Below are 19027 nucleotides of genomic sequence, written 5' to 3'. Positions count from 1 at the left end.
ACATATAAAAATACTTATATGTACGTAAATGCACGCACATGGATGTACAAACATGTACTTATACAATGCATGCATGCATGCATGTACATCTTTATCAGTTCTTTCTCTGGATGCAGACAGCATCTTTCTTTGTATATTCCTTATGGCTAAAAATTGACATTATTAATAGTCAAAATTACTTATTTGATTAAAATTGTTCTTTAAACAATATTGCTTTTACTATTGTCTTATGTGTATATATGCTATGCAGACCTATTTTAGATATAGATATAAATGGGTCATAAATTTGGGGGTTTTTGAGTCATTTTTAGTCATGCATGACTATGACTTCGTGTGTGTGTGTGTGTGTGTGTGTGTGTGTGTGTGTGTGTGTGTGTCTTTGACAAAGATACTCAAATGGTTTGGTATTTCCTTCTTTGGTTCATTTTTCAGATAACTAAACAGACAAACAGAGTTAAATGACCTGCCAAGGGTTTCATAGCTTGTAAGTGTCTGAAATAGCCCCAAATGCCTGCTATTCACCTTTCTATTCTATTCATCAATCTATCTATCTGTCTGTCTATCTATCTATCTATCTATCTATCTATCTATCTATCTATCTGTCTGTCTGTCTGTCTGTCTGTGTGTCTGTCTGTCTGTCTATCTGTCTATCTATCTATCTATCTCTATCTATCTATCTATCTATCTATCTATCTGGGAAATGTGTATATATGCACACACACACACATTCATACAACCTACTCTATATCACAAAACTCATCCTTTGGTTACTTTAGGCTATGCATACATATAGTTAGTTTATTTTTGTTCATATATTAATATCTCCTATACAGTAATCTTCACAGAGAAATAGTATAATCTGTATTATTCATGGCATGTAACATGGAATATACATGAGAAGGTACTTAATAGCAATTTAATCAGATCTTAATTTGATTTCTATTCATAATATCTATACTTACTTCTTATTTTTCAAATGTAAATGCTAACTTTAAGGAGGTCCTCATTGAATCCAATCTTATAATTTTACTGATGTGGAAATTTGAACCCAGAGAAGTACAATGCATTTTTGTAGTTGCACAGATATATAGAAAAAAAGAACCAAATTTGGACCATGACCTCCCAAAACATAACTAAATATTTTACCCTTTACATCATATGCCCTAATAGGAATAGCTAAGAGATGCTTTCAAATCTCAATACCAAAAAAGTCTACCTTTTTTCCTTTTGTAATTGAATGAACCAAAAAAAAGAAAACAAAGCAGAATTTCATAGAATCAAATATTTAGTGTAAAGAAACTCCAGTGATCTTTTAGTCTAACCCTCTCGTTTACAGATGAAAAGCAAAACAAACAGCCAAAAACCTGAAGGTCCCAAAGAGGCCAAGGGAGTTTTTCATGGTCACATAAGTAATGAATATCAGGATCAAAATTTAAATCCAAGGCTGTCTAACTTGAAATCTAGCCATCTTTCTTTTCATTAAACCGATTGGATAGCCAAGGAAGAAACAGCCAATTGAGAGAACCCAATCCTCAGGCATCAAGTGGGCAATCTGGTTTCCTTATCTCCATGTAATTGTTAATGAATGTTATGAACTAACTTCCTGTGCAAAGAATTAACTGTGTAGTGATCACATAAGACAGATAGATTTAAGTAGCATCATCTAAGCTTGCCAGCTGAATAAGTCAGCACCAATTGAATGTGTCACTTTTTTTACCCAGGCAGAGCTAGAATAAGGACATTTTGATCATCTGAACTTAGAATATTATCAGTTCCTCTCCCTCCCCAATTACTGAGTATTTTTGAATATTATTGCAAATATTTATCTATCTATCCTTGTCTCTCTCATTACAAAGTCTCTAACTCTCTCACAAGCTCCTTGAAAGCTAAGATTGTTTTTGTTCTTTGTATCCCAAGAAACTTATGACATATACTAGGCAACTAATGAAACTTTATTTATTGAGTAAAGGTTATTGTAAATACAAAGCTCATCCTTAAGCTGCACATCTGCAAATATATGAGTAAAACTCTCATATGGGTCATTGATAACCTTATTTTGACTGGGATGATTCATTCTACTCTGGTCTTTCCAATCATTATATTAAATATCCATCTCTCTAAGCAGGTTTTTGGTTCAGTTGAAAACCACAGAAAGCACTTGGGTTGCACCATTTCTACCACAAAAACTCATGGCTACAGTCATAAGTACAGATGGAGTAGCATATGGTCAACTACATGAAAAATTCAGCAAATAGTCCAGAGGTCAAATGACCAGCTGTGACATGAGCTAAAACTAGTCTTTGAACTGGCACATGCTCTTTTTTCTTCATAAAATATTTTTTGACTTCAGGTTGGAGTCACATAATCCCAAGTGATTCAGATAATGAACTCATTTGTCTAATGTACAGATAATACCGCTCTTTGGGAAAACCATATATTTATTATTTATTTTGTTGTGACTCTGAGGACTCAACCCAGCTTCATAATCACTGAAACAGAATTCCTTAGTGCTTTAGCTTGCTGTCAAATTGGGTTCTGGTTAAAGTTACAGAAACTTTCTGGCTATGTAGGAATGTGTAGCTATGTCTCTTTGGTACAATTGAAACCATTTCTGCAAAGCTTTTCCTCTTTTTGTTTAAAGTGACTGAACCAAAATAGTCTTTTGTCCTTCCCAGTAGAGGTTCATCAAAGATATTTTGTTGATTTAAAAAATATATTTGTATTCTGATGACCTAGTATGTTGCTCACACATAATATATTCTTTTTTTTTTTAAGTTTTTACAAGGCAATGGGGTTAAGTGGCTTGCCCAAGGTCACATAGTTAGGTAATTATCAAGTGTCTGAGCCTGGATTTGAACTCAGGTACTCTTGACTCCAGGGCTGGTGCTCTATCCACTGCACCACCTAGCCACCCCACACATAATATATTCTTAATAAATTTTTTTAAAATATTTATTCTATGTACCTAACTTATAGGTATAACTCAATTTGGATAATGACAAATTCAGTTTTAATATATCATAGAATTTATATTGGAAGAGAACTCAGAGATCATTGTATTCAAAGACTTCACTTGCACCAGTGAATAAGAAACTGCTTAGATTGGAGTATATGCTATATTTCGGAGGACTAGCACCTCTGGTATGAAAGCCCACTGAGACCTTTTCAGGGCACATTTGGCATCCAGTTGATTCACCCAAATACTATCTTGGTCTCTATGAAGCTATAACATGTGCAGCAGCCAGATCCTAGTATACTGTCTTGGCTTTGCTAACAGACCATAGTATCTTTCTTGATGTGAACACTTCATGATGGGTGGTCCTGTGCCAGTGTCTCCTGTGTCTCACAATGGATTACAAACTTCTTTAGAGACCTTGAGAATTCCCTTGTATAACTTTTGACCTACAGTTGAGAGTTTATATTGGTTGAATTCTCCATCAAGCAGTCTCTTAGGCAAATGTAAGTTTGGTATTCAAACAATGTGGTCAGCCTATAAGAATTGGACTCTCTTCAGTACAGTTTGAATTCATGGCAATTCAACTCAAGAAAGGGCCTCAGTGTCATCTTTCTTCACAAAATATTCTTTGACCTCATGTTGGAGTCACACAAACCCAAGTGACTCACAAATGAACTCAGATACTATTTTCTTAGGTAAGTATATAAGTATAAAAGTGAAATAGCAAAACTAATATGAACAAACTAACAGCCATTAATGGTGATTCATATAGGCACAATGATGCTGTTTGTTGTCATTGTCAATGGTAAGGAAGTCTTGGGTAAGAAAATAAAGACCACAAAGTCTTCTGTATTCTTTATGCAAAAGCATTGCCATTGTCTATGAAATCTTGGGTAAGAAAATAAAGATTATAAAGTACATATTATATATTCCTGACTGATGCTCATATAAGCTAAAGAAGATCTTGCCGGATAATCTTCAGTAAATTCCTAAGACAATTCAAATCTAAGCAATTCAGTTTCTTGTCATGGTAGTGATATACTGGTCAGGTTTCATGGGCAAATAACAATTATGGAAGCGCAATGGCTCTATAGATCTTCAGTTTGGTAGGCAGTTTAAAATTTCTTCTCTTTTGCACTTTCCTTTGGAGCTTCCCAAACAGTGAGCTAGCTCAGCAATGCATGAATCAACCTCATTATCAGTATGTACATCCCTGGAAAGTATACAGTCAAAGTAAATGAATTTATCCATAACATTAAACATTTCTTCATTTGCTGTAATAAAAGTTTCATGTTTGGAAGTAGATAAAATTTAAATTTGGGTTGAAGAAATAGGACAAATTTTGGAGAGATTTTTCTAGAGGAAATCAAATTGAGGTTTTTGCTAATGGAAAACGTCATCTGAGATGGAGAAGGGAAAACTTTATCCTCATCTCTAAAAGTATTAAAGTATTACACAGGGAAGGAAGCAGACAGTTGTACATTTAAAACCTGAAACTACTTTTGAGGCTCTTTCTAAAACGGAATCTGGCTACTCACTAAATAAGAAGAAGCTGTGCGTTATAGTGTAAAGAATGTTATAGTACAGCCACTGAAGTTATCAGGTGAGAGATTGCCTGGTAAATGTCAAATAGTCTGAGTCTAATAAAGACAGTTATTTGTTGACATGATTGCAAAGAAAAGTTTATTATTTTCTTAGATAAGTATCTACAACATAATAGATAAATAACAAAACACATGCAGACAAATTGACTAACAATTATCACTGGTGATTCATTTAGGCACAAATGATTCTGTTTAAATAAACATTAAAACCTTTGCCAATAGTTATGAAATCTTAGGTAAGAAAATTAAGACCATAGGATACATGTTATATAATCCTCACTGTTGCCCATTGAAGTTAAAGAATGCAGAAGTGGATAATAGATGGGAAGCAACTTGTGAACTAAAAACATGATGTTTGAGAATAAGATTTAGAATCTTGGATCATCTTTTAAAATTTAGGATTGATGAACGTGTTAGAAATGAAGAATATCTTAAAAGGGGGATAGGATTTATAATTTGAAATGAAAGGACAACTAAAACTGACAAAAGAGGAAAAAACAAAACTGCTCAATTTTTGTTTTGCTTCTGCTTTCTGTGCCAAGGAGAATGACTTTGTCTGGAAAATAATGAAATAAAAGTAGTTAATAGGAAATTGATTAATAAGATAAGAAAACAAAGTTGCCCTTGATGAATTCAGGTCACCTGATCCAGATAAACCAAACTTTCAGGTATCAAAAATAAACAATAAAGAATAAAAGAAAAAAAGTCCAACAACTTGGCAATGTAATTGCCAAACCACTGCTGGTAATATTTACTTAGAAGCAGCTAAGTAGCTCAGTACTTATCAGCTGATTGGGACCGGCATTATCTAAAGTTGAATCCTGCCTTAGACATTTGTGAACTATGTGACAATTCCCAGGCAAATTAATCTCTCTCAGTCGGTTTATTCATTTGTAAAATGGAGATGATAACACCTAACTTACAAAATTGTTGCAATGATCAAATGATTTAACATATGTAAAACACTTTTCAAATCTTAAACATAACATTATAAATGCTAGCTATGATTATTGTTTGGAAGGTGAAATTAAAAAAAACAGAAAAGTAGGCAGGATTGAGGAACACACATCCCAATCCAAAAACTAGAGATGGAACAAAACTAGAACAGGTAACAGAGTGGATGATGAAATGAGTTAAGATGGAAAAAGATTTTGAGTCATTAAAACACTAGGCTAAAACTAATAAGGTGAAATTAAGTCAGATTATATTTAAATATAGGAAATCAAATGCATGCTTATAAGATAAGGGAGGAATTATTAGAAGTTTTTCTGAAATAAATTCTGTGAAGGTGTTAGTTAAATACAAGCTCAGTATGAGCTGTTAGAATGATAAGAAAACCCAAAATACGAATGCAACCTCTGACTTCATTTAGAAAGGAATAGCTTCAGGGGAAAAGAAAGGGAGAGACCTACTGTACTCTACACTTATTTGGAGTATTAGATTCATTTCTGGGCGCCACATTTCAATAAGGACATTGACAAATGGAAGCATATCCAGAGGAAGCAACCAAGATGAGTTCCTAAATATGTTAGTCCACATTTCCTAGGATCATTTGAATTTGAGATATTTGGCAACTAGCTTCCTCCAAATCAACTCAAAAACTTAAAAGCTCATGCAGTCTTTCCATTTTTAAACTCTATCTAGAGCTCACAGAGATATCCTCTTGATTAATATATGTTCCCTTCTCCATTCACTCTCCCCTTCCCTATCACCTCCTCCATCTCCTTTCTTTTCTTTTCTCACCCCCATTCATTTCCTGGACCACAGATAACTTCTTGGATCCTGGACTCATTCTGAGCCCTTTATAAAGATAGGATTAGGAAGAAGTTTTCTGTTCTACTCTCCAGCCCTCCAATTATAAAGGAAAAGGTTCTGAAGATGTGTTGCTTACCAAGGCTGAAGCAATTTCCAAGATAATGAGTTTATCCTGGTAGAAGAACAATGCTTATTGAGTCATAACCTAGCAGAGCATTGGTTGGAAATGAAGAGGTATATGAGGAAAAAATGATAAATGGAAGAATTGAACTCCATAAGTGATGTTAAACTCCTACAGAAACAAATCCCTGTGAGATAGAAAACCATTATCTATGTGTTTTTTTTTTTTTTTATGGACATGGACAATAGACTACTAGCCTGGAGTTAAGAACTCATTTTTCTGAGTCCAAATGTGACCTGAAACTCTTATTCACTATGTGACCCTGTACTTTCCCTGTCTGCCTCAGTTTACTCATCTGTAAAAATAAGTTGTAGAAATTAAATATCAAGTCAGTTCTATTATTTTTGCCAAGAAAATTCCAAGTGCAGTCAAGAAAAGCAGACAATGACTGAATAGCAAATCTTGTTTTATTTATTGATTTAATTTGTTAAACACTTCCCAATTATATTTTAATTGGTTCACAAAGTTGTTTGACACCTCTGAATTAGATACTCTCTAAATTCTCTTAAACCTCTTCCTGAACATCACTTTGTTCCTTTCCAGGGTACTTATTTATGAGAAAATGATTTTTTTCTGTGTGGATCTCATGGACTTTACTGATAATGTCCTATAGTCCCCTTAAATCTACCATGTATCTTTCTATTCAGTTGACTAGAGATTTCCTTTGCTTATACTAATTCTGGGTTTTAAAATAGGTGCATTTCAGATTAGGAAACAATTAAAAGGAATATCTGTGGGGGAAAGAGTTCAATAAAAGAGTCTAAATTTACTAGCTTTATTTTCATAAGAATAAATCAAACAACAACTCAATTTTAAAGGGCATTTTATACTGTTTACAAATTATTATTATTATTAAAAATAAAGATTAATTCTTTCCTTTTGTCTAGGAATAGAAAAAGGGTATTTTTTAGGTTTTTGCAAGGCAAATGGGGTTAAGTGGCTTGCCCAAGGCCGCACAGCTAGGTAATTATTAAGTGTCTGAGACTGGATTTGAACCCAGGTACTCCTGACTCCAAGGCTGGTGCTTTATCCACTATGCCACCTAGCTGCCCCCCTTTTTTAGGTGAAAAAGGGTTTTTCTTGTCTAACATAGATAAAGCACTATTGGGCTCAGGAGGCTTGGGCACTATATTCACTATCCCTCCTTCAAGGCCCCTAACAATTCTCCAGAATGGTATTTGCTTCAACTACTCTGGAAAGTAAATAAAAATCAGAAATACTAACCAGAGGCTTAGGGAGAAGGCTCACCTAGTTGAGTCTGGATGGAAGCAACATCTTGATAAGGGAGAGGCCACACATCCTTTCACTTTTAATTGAGAAATCTTGGTTGTTTTCCTTTGCTTTCAAAGAGGACCAAAATGACATAATTATGTTAGTCAAGTTATAATGTGTCCAACTATTACTCATCAGACCAGTGTGAGCTCAGAATGTTCTACTAAAGGTCAGAGAAAAATAGACCATGTGAACATTTGGGGTGGATATTCTAAATTTGAGCATATATTTCTTATGAGCTACTTCAATTCTGCTTAGAGCACAGGACCTTCTCTGATAAGGTCAATACATTTTGGGCAGTCTTTTGCTGGTGTCTCCCCTATTACACAATCAATTCTAAAATTCTTAAGAGAGACATTGAGAATAACCTTGTATCACTTTGTTTGACCACCATGGGAGCACTAACCCTGTGTACTGAAATAGTCTTTTAACAAGTATAAAATTAAGATTTGAAAAATATGGTCAACTCATTGGAATTGTACTCTGTAATAGAGTTTGAATGAATGGCAATTTAGTTCAAATCTCTGTTCAGAATGTGAAATTCAAAACCATTATTTTGACTTCTCTCACTTAGTTGCACCTTCACATATAAAAAGAGATGATTAAGTAAAGAGACCAGAGGATGGAGGAGATTGAATGGGGTGAATCACATTGCATAAAGAGGTACAAAGGACCTATTGCAATAGAGGGGAAGAAAGGAGGTGAGAACTGCCTGAATCTTACTCTCATCATATTAGGCCCAAAGTTAACATACACACACTCAGTTAAGTTGAGAAAATGATCTTACCTTTCATGTATTAAAATGGGAAAGGGGGAGAAAGGAGGAAAAGATGAACTAACAGAAGGAAGAAGGGGCAATGGAAAAGCGGAAAGAAAGAGGAGAGGTTTTGGATACAAGGGGGAAACTACACTGAAGGTGGTGTTATTTAGAAACAAAATACTGGGGAATATAAATAAAGTGAAAAATGGGGAAATATAAACAGAGGCAAGATAGCATGGAGGACAATAAAGAGTTAGTAACTGTAACTTTGGATGTGAATGGGATGAATTCTCCTATAAAACATAAGAGAATAGCAGATTAAAAATTAGAATTCTACAATTCTATAATAAGCTTCCTACCAAAAACTCATTTGAAGCAGAGACATATAGAATAAAGGTAAAAGGTTGGAGCAAAATATATTTTGCTTCAGCTGAAGTGAAAAAAGCAGAGGTAGCAATCCTTATCTAGACAAAGCAGCTGCAAAAATAGATCTCATTAAAAGGGATAAGGAAGGAAACTATATCCTCCTAAAAGATACCATAGACAATGAAGCAATTTCGATACTAAGTATGTATGTACCAAGTAGTATAGCATCCAAGTCTTTGAGAAGTTGAATGAGTTATAGGAAGACATAGAGAGCAAAACTCTGCTGGTGGCAGACCTCAAACTCCTGTTCTCAGATTTAGATAAATCTAGCCATAAAATAAACAAGAAGGAAGTTAAGGAGCTAAATAGAATGCTAGAAAACCTAGACATGATATATCTTTGGAGAAAGTTGAATGGGGATAGAAAGGAATATACTTTTTTCTGCAGTACATGGCACTTACACAAAAACTGATCATATGCTAGGGCATAAAATCCTAATAATCAAATGCAGAAAGGCAGAAATAGTAAATACATCCTTCTCAGATCATAAAGCAATAAAAATCACGTGCAATAATGGGTCATGGAGAGATAGACTTAAAACTATTTGGAAACTTAAAAAACCCCCTCATTTTAAGGAATGAGTGGATCAAAACATAAATTATAGAATTAATGATTTCATTCTAGATAATGACAATAAGAAGACATGTCAAAGCTTATGGGATTAGTTGTCAAGGAATATATTGTATCTTTAAATGCTTACATGAATAAATTGGAGAAAGAGGAAATCAATGAACTAAATGTGCAACTAAAAAAATTAGAGAAAGAACAAATTAGCCCCCCCAGTTAAATATCAAATTAGAAATTCTAAAAATTAAGGGAGAAATTAATAAAATAGAAAGCAAGAAAACTATTGAATTAATAAATAAAAACAAGAGCTGGTTTGATGAAAAAACCAATAAAATTTGTAAACTTGTGATTAATTTGATTTTAAAATAAAGGAAGTAGAAAACCAAATTACCAGTATCTTAAATGAAAAAAGGAGGAAATTAAAGTAACAATGGGGAATTATTTTGCCCACATGTATGCTAATATATTTGATAATCTAAGTAAAATGGATGAATATTTACAAAAATATAAAATATTAAAATTTCCAGGACCAGACAGATTCACAAATGAATTCTAACAAACATTCTAGGAACAATTGGACCCAATTCTATATAAACTCTGGCAAAATAGTTGAGGACATAACTTTATCTAACTCTTTCTGTGACAGCAATATGGTGCTGATACCTAAACCAGGAAGAGTCAAAATAGAGAAAGAAAATAATAGATCTATCTCCCTAATGAATATAGATGCAAAAATCTTAAATAAAATCTTAGCAAAGCAATTACAGCCAGTTATTACTAGGTTAATACATTATGACCAAGTCATTCCCTGCTTCTCTAGAGTTCAACCATTAAGGATTCTTATAGAACAATAATATTTCATAGTATTCATGTACCATAACTTGTTTAGCCATTCCCCAATTGATGGGCATCCCCTCAATTTCCAGTTCTTTAGCACTTCAAAAAGAGTTTCTATGACTATTTCAGAGCATATAGGATTTTTCCCAGTTTTTTACAATTTCTTCTGGACATAGTCCTAGAATTGGAGTTGCTGGGTCAAAGTAGCTTTATTGCTCTTTGGGTATAGTTCCATATTGCTTTCCAGAAATCTTAAATCAGGTTCACAACTCCACCAGCAATGCATCAATGTCCCAATCCTCCCACAACCTCTCCAACATTGATCATCTTCCCTTTTTTTCTTTTGGGCTAATCTAATAGGTGTGAGGTGATACCTCATTGTTGCTTTACTTTGCATTTCTCTAATCAACAGAGATTTGGGGCATTTTTTCATATAATTATATATAGCTTTAATTTCTTCATTTGAAAATTGCCTGTTCATATCCTTTGACCATTTATCAATGGGGGACTGACTTGTGACTTTATAAATTTGATGCATTTCTCTATATATTTTAGAAATGAGACCTTAATCAGAACTCCAGGTTGTGAAGATTGTTTCCTGGCTTTCTGCTTTTCTTCTAATTTTGGCAGCACTGATTTTATTAGTGAAAAAATTTTTAATTTCATATAGTCAAAAGCACTCATTTTGTAGTTTATAATGTGTCCTAATTCCTATTTGGTCATAAATTTATCCCTTTTCCATTGATCAGATAGAGTATTTTTTGGTCTATTTATCTATGGTATTGCTGTTTATGTCTAAATCCTGTACTCATTTTGATCTTATTTTGGTATAGGGTGTGAGATGTGGATCTATGCGTAGTTTTTGCCATACTATTTTCCAGTTTTCCCAACAAATTTTGTCAAATATTGAATTCTTATCCCAGATGCTGATGACTTTGGTTTTATCAAATAATAGATCGCTATAGTCATTTACTACAGTTTCTTTTGAACCTATCCCAATCTACTGCTCGATTACTCTAATTCTTAGCCATACCAGGCAGTTTTTATAAAAAAGAAATCAAACAATATTTACTGCATACCACTGGTAAACCCATGAGGGATATACTTAATATAAAAGGGATTTTAACATGTGTTACATGTTTAAAATTGCTGGAAATGAATGTTCCTGTTGCCTAGTATGGGTGAAGAATGGACAGTCTCAATTAATTGAATATAGTGAAACTGACTTGGACAAGTAACCTTTGCATGTGAGGAGTCATCCTGGTTGGTCTTGTGTATTTTTAAGTGATATAGTGCTTTAACTATCTAATCTAGGATCCATCCCAGCAACATAATTTCCTTCATCTGATTTCTTTCTTTCAAAAACTTCTTTCCATCCTTGCTGATCCCAGAAATCTTCTTTCAGTCTTAGTTTTGTAGTGCCATGATGATATTTAAAATACAAAGCCTCTACGAAGAAATATGAAAATTGCTCATTTTTACATATACTTCTAACTTTTTAAATCCAATTTAGCTGTTTTTCTTCAACCCTGCTAAGACTTTAATTTTGCCCTCCTTTTTAATGCCAAATAAATATTATTATGGATTAATAGTTCAGAAGCACAAAAAATGTTGTTACTTGGTTGCTGTGCTTATTTAGTAAAATTTTAAATGAAATAAAGTATATTGTAATATAAAGCTACAGCATAGTGTCTCAGCAAAATTTTCTTTGATACTTTCCCATTCCATTAGATGATATAGATATTACATGATATACTTATCTTAATATAGTACATGTTACATCATATAATAAATTAAATTGACATACAGCTTATACTAATCAATGCAATCAATTAGGACAATGCCAGTAAGTCAAAAGGTACTACTCAAAAATCTTCATACATGAATAATTTAATCTCTTTACATTGTAGAAGGATTTGATTACATGCTGCATCTTCTGTATCATCACTTGAAATTTACAGACTTCTATGACTTGAAGCAAGTCTTTTTACCTCTCTTAGCTTCAAAGTTCCTAATATGCTGGCATTGCTGACACTTCAGCTGTCAGAATACTTTTCATCCCCAAATTTGGTAAGCCACCTCTGATTAAGCAGCATGTAAATGCTAAATACTTAGGATCATGATTTAAATAAATTCTGTTTTACTGCAGACATCTGAGTCAGGAGTTGAAATTTGTTTTCTTGAAGTACATAGATGCCCTGGTGATTTGTCCTTAGATTATCAATTTGTTTCTTGAAAACAGTGGTCCAACAATCTTTGCAAATGAGCTTCATGATATCTAATTCATCCTTGAATCTAGCAGTCTCCTCTGTAAATCTATCAATCCTTGTCCCACAATAAAACCCATGTTCTCCAGTTTAGTTATGCATCTTCCATTTTCCATCTCCCCCTTATTTGCAGACTTGTAGACACCAGTCACCACCTCATTGAGTAGAAGCAAGAAGAGTGCCTTTTCTGCCAATATCAGCTTCTTCTTTTGGGCTCCGGGACCCTAAGGAGGAGGTCAGAACCTGGGCATGTCTGTGGCATGAAGCCATGCTTCAGCCCCACTGTGACATCCCCTGGATGGCTGGGGAAGGGAGTGGGCTTCACTGCATCCTCCAAGGCTCTGGCACCAGGCCAGGGAGCCCAGTCACAGGTGGACACAACCCAAGGCACAGGGAAAAAGTCACTCACCAGGCAGTTTTAATGACTGCTGCTTTATAGTATAGTTTTAGACCTGGTATCCCTTGCTATTCTTGCCCTTTTGTTGCTCCAGATAAATTTTGTTACTAGTTTTTCTAGGTTACTAAAAGAAGTTATTTGGTAATTTGTTTGGTATGGAACTGAATAAGTAATTTAATTTGGGTAGAATGGTCATTTTTATTATATTAGCTCCATCTATCCATAAGCATTTGACATTTTTCCAGTTATTTAGATCTGATTTTATTTGGGTGAGGAGAGCTTTATAATTGTGTTCACACAGTTTCTGGATTTGTCGTGGGAGGTAGATTCCCAAGTATTTAATGTTATCTACAGTTATTTTAAATGGAATTTCTCTTTCTCTTATTCTTAGGCTTTGTTATTCATATATATATAGAAATGCAGATGATTTATGTGGGTTTATTTTATATCCTGCTACTTTGTGGAATTTGTTAATTGTTTCAAGCAGCTTTTTAGATGATTTTCTCAGGTTCTTTAGGTATACCATCATATCATCTGCAAAGAGTGAAAGTTTTGCTGCTTCATTGCCAGTTCTGATTCCTTCGACTTCTATTTCTTTTCTTTTCTTTTCTTTTCTTATTGGTACTGCTAGCATTTCTAATATTGTATTGAATAGTAAAGGTGATAATGGGCATCATTGTTTCACCCCTGATTTTTTGGGAAATGCTCTCTCTGAATTTAATCCCATTTCATATAATATTTATTGATGGTCTTAGATGCTATTTATGATTTTAAGAAAAACTCCATTTATTCATGAACTTTCTAGTGTTTTTAATAGGAAGATATATATTTTATCAAAGGCTTTTTCAAAATCCATAATATGATTTCTGTTGTTTGCTATTGATATGTTTAATTATATTGAGTGTTTTCCTAATGTTGATCCATCCCTTCCCACCTGGTATAAATATTACTGATCATTGTGTATCATCTTAGTAATAACTTGCTGTAGTCTCATTACTAAAATTTTATTTAATACTTATCATGAATATTCATTAGTTAGATTGGTCTATCAATTTCTTTGGCTGTTTTGGTTCTTCCTGGTTTAGATAGTAGCAACATGTTGGTGTCATAAAAGGAGTTTGGCAGAACTCCTTTCTCTAAATAGTTTATGTAGAATGGGAATTAATTGTTCCTTAAAGGTTTTGTAGAATTCATTTGTAAATCCATCTGGACTAGGAGACCGTTTATTAGGGAGTTTAATGATTGTTCTTCAATTTCCTTTTTCTGAAATGGATTTTTTTTTTTAGTTTTTTGCAAGGCATTGGGGTTAAGTGGCTTGCACAAGGCCACACAGCTAGGTAATTATTAAGTGTCTGAGTCTGGATTTGAACTCAGGTACTCCTGACTCCAGGGCCGGTGCTCTATCCACTGTGCCACCTAGCCACCCAGAAATGGATTTTTTAAAGTAATTTATTTCCTCTGTTAATCTGGGGAGTTTATATTTTTATAAATATTCATCCATTTGACTCAGGTTATCCCATTTATTGGCATACTGTTTGACAAAGTAGCTCATAATTTCTCTTTAATTTCTTCCTCTTTGGTGTTTAATTTACCTTTCCATTTTTGATACTGTTAATTTGGTTGTCATCTTTCTTTTTTTAAAATCAGATTATCCATAGGTTTGACTATTTTATTGGCTTTTCATAAAACCAACTCTTAGTTTTATTTATGAGATCAATGGTTTTCTTGCTTTCAATTTTATTAATTTCTCCTTAGATTTTCAGAAATTCTAATATAGTATTTAATTGGAGAGCTTTAATTTATTCTTTTTTCTAGTTTTTTTTGGTTGAATTTTCAATTCACTGAGCTCCTCTTTCTCCATTTTATTCATATAATCATTTAGAGAAATAAAGTTTCCCCTCAAAACTGCCTTGGCTTCATCCCATAAATTTTGTTATATCCCATTATTACCGTTTTTCTTGGATAATATTATTTCTTTTATTTGCTGTTTGATCCACCCATTATTTAATATAAAGTTATGTACTGTTCAATTAGTTCTTGGTTTATTTTTCCATAACCCTTTATTACATGTAACTTTTATTGCATCATGGTCTGAGTAATGTGTATTATTTCTACCTTTCTGCATTTGATTATAAGGCTTTTGTGCCCTAGTCCATGGTCAGATTTGGTGTAGATGCCATGGCCTGCCAATAAAAAGTTATATTCTTCTCTATCCCCATTAAATTTTTCCAGAGGTCTATGATATCTATGTTTCCTAAGATTTCATTCTCTTTCTTAACTTCTTTCTTGTCTATTTTGTTGTTAGATTGATCTAGTTCTGAAAGAGGGACATTGAGGTCTCCTATTATTAAAGTTTTGCTGTCTATGTCTCTTTTTAATTCACTCAGCTTTTCCTCTAGGAATTTGGATGCTATACCACTGGGTACATACATGTTTAGTAATGATATAACTTCATTGCCAATGGTACTTTTTAAGATGATGTACTTTCCTTCCTTATCCTTTTTAATGAGATTGATTTTTAGCTTTTACTTTATCTGAGGTTAGTATCACTACCGGAGATATTTTTTTCTTCAGCTGAGGCATAATATATTTTGCTACAACCTTTTACCTTTACCTTGTATGTATCTCTCTGCTTCAAATGTGTTTCTTGTAAACAACATATTGTAGATTGTGGTTTTCAATTCCTTCTGCCATCTGCTTCCATCTTATGGGACAGTCAATCCCATTCACATTTACAGTTAAGATGACTAATTCTGTATGTTGTCCCATGCTATCTTTATTCATTCTCTTTCCTTGTCTCTTATTCCTCCTCACCAAAATTTTACTGCCTCCCCCTTTGACTTTTCTATTAAAAATTTAACTTTCTGTTTATTTTCACTTATACAGTAAAAATAAACTTTCACCTTCCCTTTTATCAGTCCCTTCTTCCCTTATCTTTCCATTTCCCAGTCCCCCCCAAATTCCCTGTAGATTAGGTTAGATTTTTTTTTAACCCCTAAGTGGGATTGTATTTTATTTCCTGTCTGGGCTAAATATCTTGAATAGAATTTACTCAGAATTCACATTCTACTTTTTATTCTCCCCCCCTCTAAAAGTATAAATCTTGTGCTGCTTCCCTTGGTGTTATTTATCATTACAATACTATTAATCAGGTATCAAAAATCACAGTTTGATTATTTGATTTCTGGGTAAGCTCATATTGTTATCAAGGTATCATCATAGATTGTTTGCTTGATTGCTTGATAAGCAGCACTGACTCAAATTGCATCAAATTGTAATTACATTCATTTTTTTGCCTTACCCCCTTTTCATGTATCTTTCAAGTACACACAATCCTCCTCATGAACCAAAGTACCATCCAAACTCATATCATTTCTTGACCTATTTGTGCCCATACCCCTAGGCCCATTTATCTCATACATTACCACTCCTCCTCCACCCAGGATAAGGGTATTTAACCCCTTGTTAAGTGAAACAAGGCCTATTTTCTTTCACACTTAACCAAGCCATCCCTACCCAGAGTACTTAACACCTTGTTAAGTGAAAGAAGGTCTATTTTCTCTTGGACTTTACCCTGTCCCTCACCCAGGGTGTTTAAAACTTATTAAGTGAAGCTGGGGTTAAGTCAAACCTTGATGTTATTAAATTCAAGAAGCTTAAACATCTCATAGTAACAAATTATGAAAGTTACAGAGACACTGACTCAGGTCCTCACAGGTTATGATGCCTTCATTAGCCAATGTCCTAAGCACAGTAGGATTAAATTAGGTCAAAGAATGACACTTAAGTTTAAAGTTAACACACCTGCTTTTCTTCAGGACCTTTTGTCTCAAACATAGTGATGTCATCTTGGACCTCTTTAATGGAGAGATAAGATCTAATTATACCTATACCCTTTAATTTCATTCTCTTTGATTATATTGTGCCCTTTATTTATCCTAATAGAAATAAGGTTCTATGAATTAGAGGTGTTATATCTTCACTTTAAGGGTTGTATATAATTTGATGATCTTGATCAACATTTGTTTTGTTTTGTTTTTTCCTTTCCCTTTTCAGTTACTTTTTTCATGCAACTTTTCAGTCCTATATTTGATGACTGAATTTTCTTTTCAGTTCTAGTCTTTGTGTCAGGAAATTATCAAAATCCTTTATTTTGTTGAACATACATCTTTTCCTCTTACAGTATATGCTGAGTTTTGAGGGGTAGTAAATTCTGAGTTGTACTCCCAGATCCTTATCTCTCTTTAATTTGTTATTCCAGTTCTCTGGATCCTTCAGTGTTGAGGCTGATAGGTCCTGTGTTAGTGTGATGGGGTTCCCTTTGCATTAGAATTGTTTTCTTTTTTCTACTTGCAATTATGTCTTGCTTATTCTGGAATTCTGGAATTTGGCTATTAAAACACTTGGGAGTATATATCCAGAGTTCTCTTTCTGGAGGGGTTCTGTGGATTCCTTCAGTTTTTATGTTGTTATCTTGTTCTAGTAGACTGGGGTAGTTTTCCCTTTTAATTTCCTGCATGATATTTTACAGGTTCTTTTTTTTTTTGTCCCAGGTTCTTTTTATAGTAGTTCAATGATCTGTAGATTGTTCTCTTGGATCTATTTTCCAGGTCATTTGTTTTCTGTAAAAGGTACTTTATATTTTCTTCAACTTTTGCAGCCTTTTTATTTTGTGTGATGGAATCTTATAGTCTTATAGAGTCATTTGTTTCTATTTGTTCAATTCTAATTTTTAGGGTTTCATTTTCTAGAAATAGCTTCTATGTTTCCTTTTCTAGGTGGTTATTTTTACTTTTAATGGGTTTGATTTCTTCAGTTAATTTTTCATAATTTTCTGGCGTGGCTTTCATTTCTTTCTTCCATTTTTCTTCTTCCTCTCTTCTTTTAAATTCTTTTTCTTTAAACTCTTCAGTGAGCTTTTGCATTTGAGTCCAATTTAAATACTTTTTTGATACTTCCACTGTAAGTGATTTTTCACTGCTTTCTTCTTCAGACATGGCATTGCTGTCATCATTGTCTGTAGTTTTCAATAGTGAATGTTCTTTTAGCTTATTTGTATATCGTTGTTGTTTTAGTTTGCTCCTGTGAGAGTATAGATCCAAGCTATTTTTTGATGGGCCTGTGGCCTGATCCCTGACTTATTTTTGGCCAAGATGTTGCCCATGTAGTCCAGGCCTTGCCTTTTGCTGAGGTTTTTTTTTCTCCTTTATGTACAGGATCTGACTTAACAGTGGTTTGCTGACCAACCCAGTCATGTCTTTTACCTAGGTATTTTCAGGATTCAGACTTTTTTTTGGAGTTAGGATCATCCCTGATGGCTTGTTCTCTAACTGCAGGGACCTCTGCTATTGGGACTGGATTGCTCTGTGGCTAAAAGCCTCCCACTGGCGTTTCCCATTCTCCTGCCACCTGGACTTTATTTACCCTTTCCCCCTAAAGAGACTGAAGATCCTTCATGATGTCTACAGTTGAAAATTTTTTTGAATCTTCTCTTTTTCTTGGTGCAATCTATGGTGTGAATGTTAGAGTCGAGGCTTCATTTATCTTTGGCAGGGAAAAGTTCTGGAAGCATATTAGTTTCATACCTCCATCTTCACTTTTCCTGAATGTAAAATTTAGATGATCTAATAAAATCCTCATTAGATAATTTTTTTAAATTGTGATTAAATATGAATTATGAAATTATTTTATAAATTGTCTCATAACTAGGTAGAACCTAGATCTGTGATTTCATCAATATTGGTAATTACTAGATGAAGAAGTTCCCTCTAGAAGAAATTGGTTCATTCTCTACAAAGGATGGTTTTAGACAATTGCCTATAGCACTTCTCTTGAGAAGTTAAATGACTTGCTCAGTGTTATGTGGTGGGTTTGTGAGTATATATAAAAAAGTAGGCCTTGAATAGTATTCTTGTCTTTGTTTCATTTCTGAATTCGAAATGCAGCTCTCTATGTTATAACCAATTAGATAGAAGAAAAATGGCAAATAATAATTTAAATGTAAA

The 19027-nt window shown here is 33.7% G+C and overlaps 1 pseudogene; it reads right to left on the bottom strand.

Annotated features, from left to right (window-relative positions):
* Positions 1-12369: 12369 nt before the first annotated feature.
* LOC141499251 (trafficking protein particle complex subunit 6B pseudogene) lies at positions 12370-18613 on the bottom strand (annotated as a pseudogene).
* Positions 18614-19027: the final 414 nt, after the last annotated feature.

Source organism: Macrotis lagotis, chromosome X (assembly GCF_037893015.1).
Source record: "Macrotis lagotis isolate mMagLag1 chromosome X, bilby.v1.9.chrom.fasta, whole genome shotgun sequence".
Classification (NCBI taxonomy): Eukaryota; Metazoa; Chordata; class Mammalia; order Peramelemorphia; family Peramelidae; genus Macrotis; species Macrotis lagotis.
The sequence above is the reverse complement of the archived record's forward strand: the minus strand, read 5'-3'. Positions and strand labels throughout refer to the sequence as shown.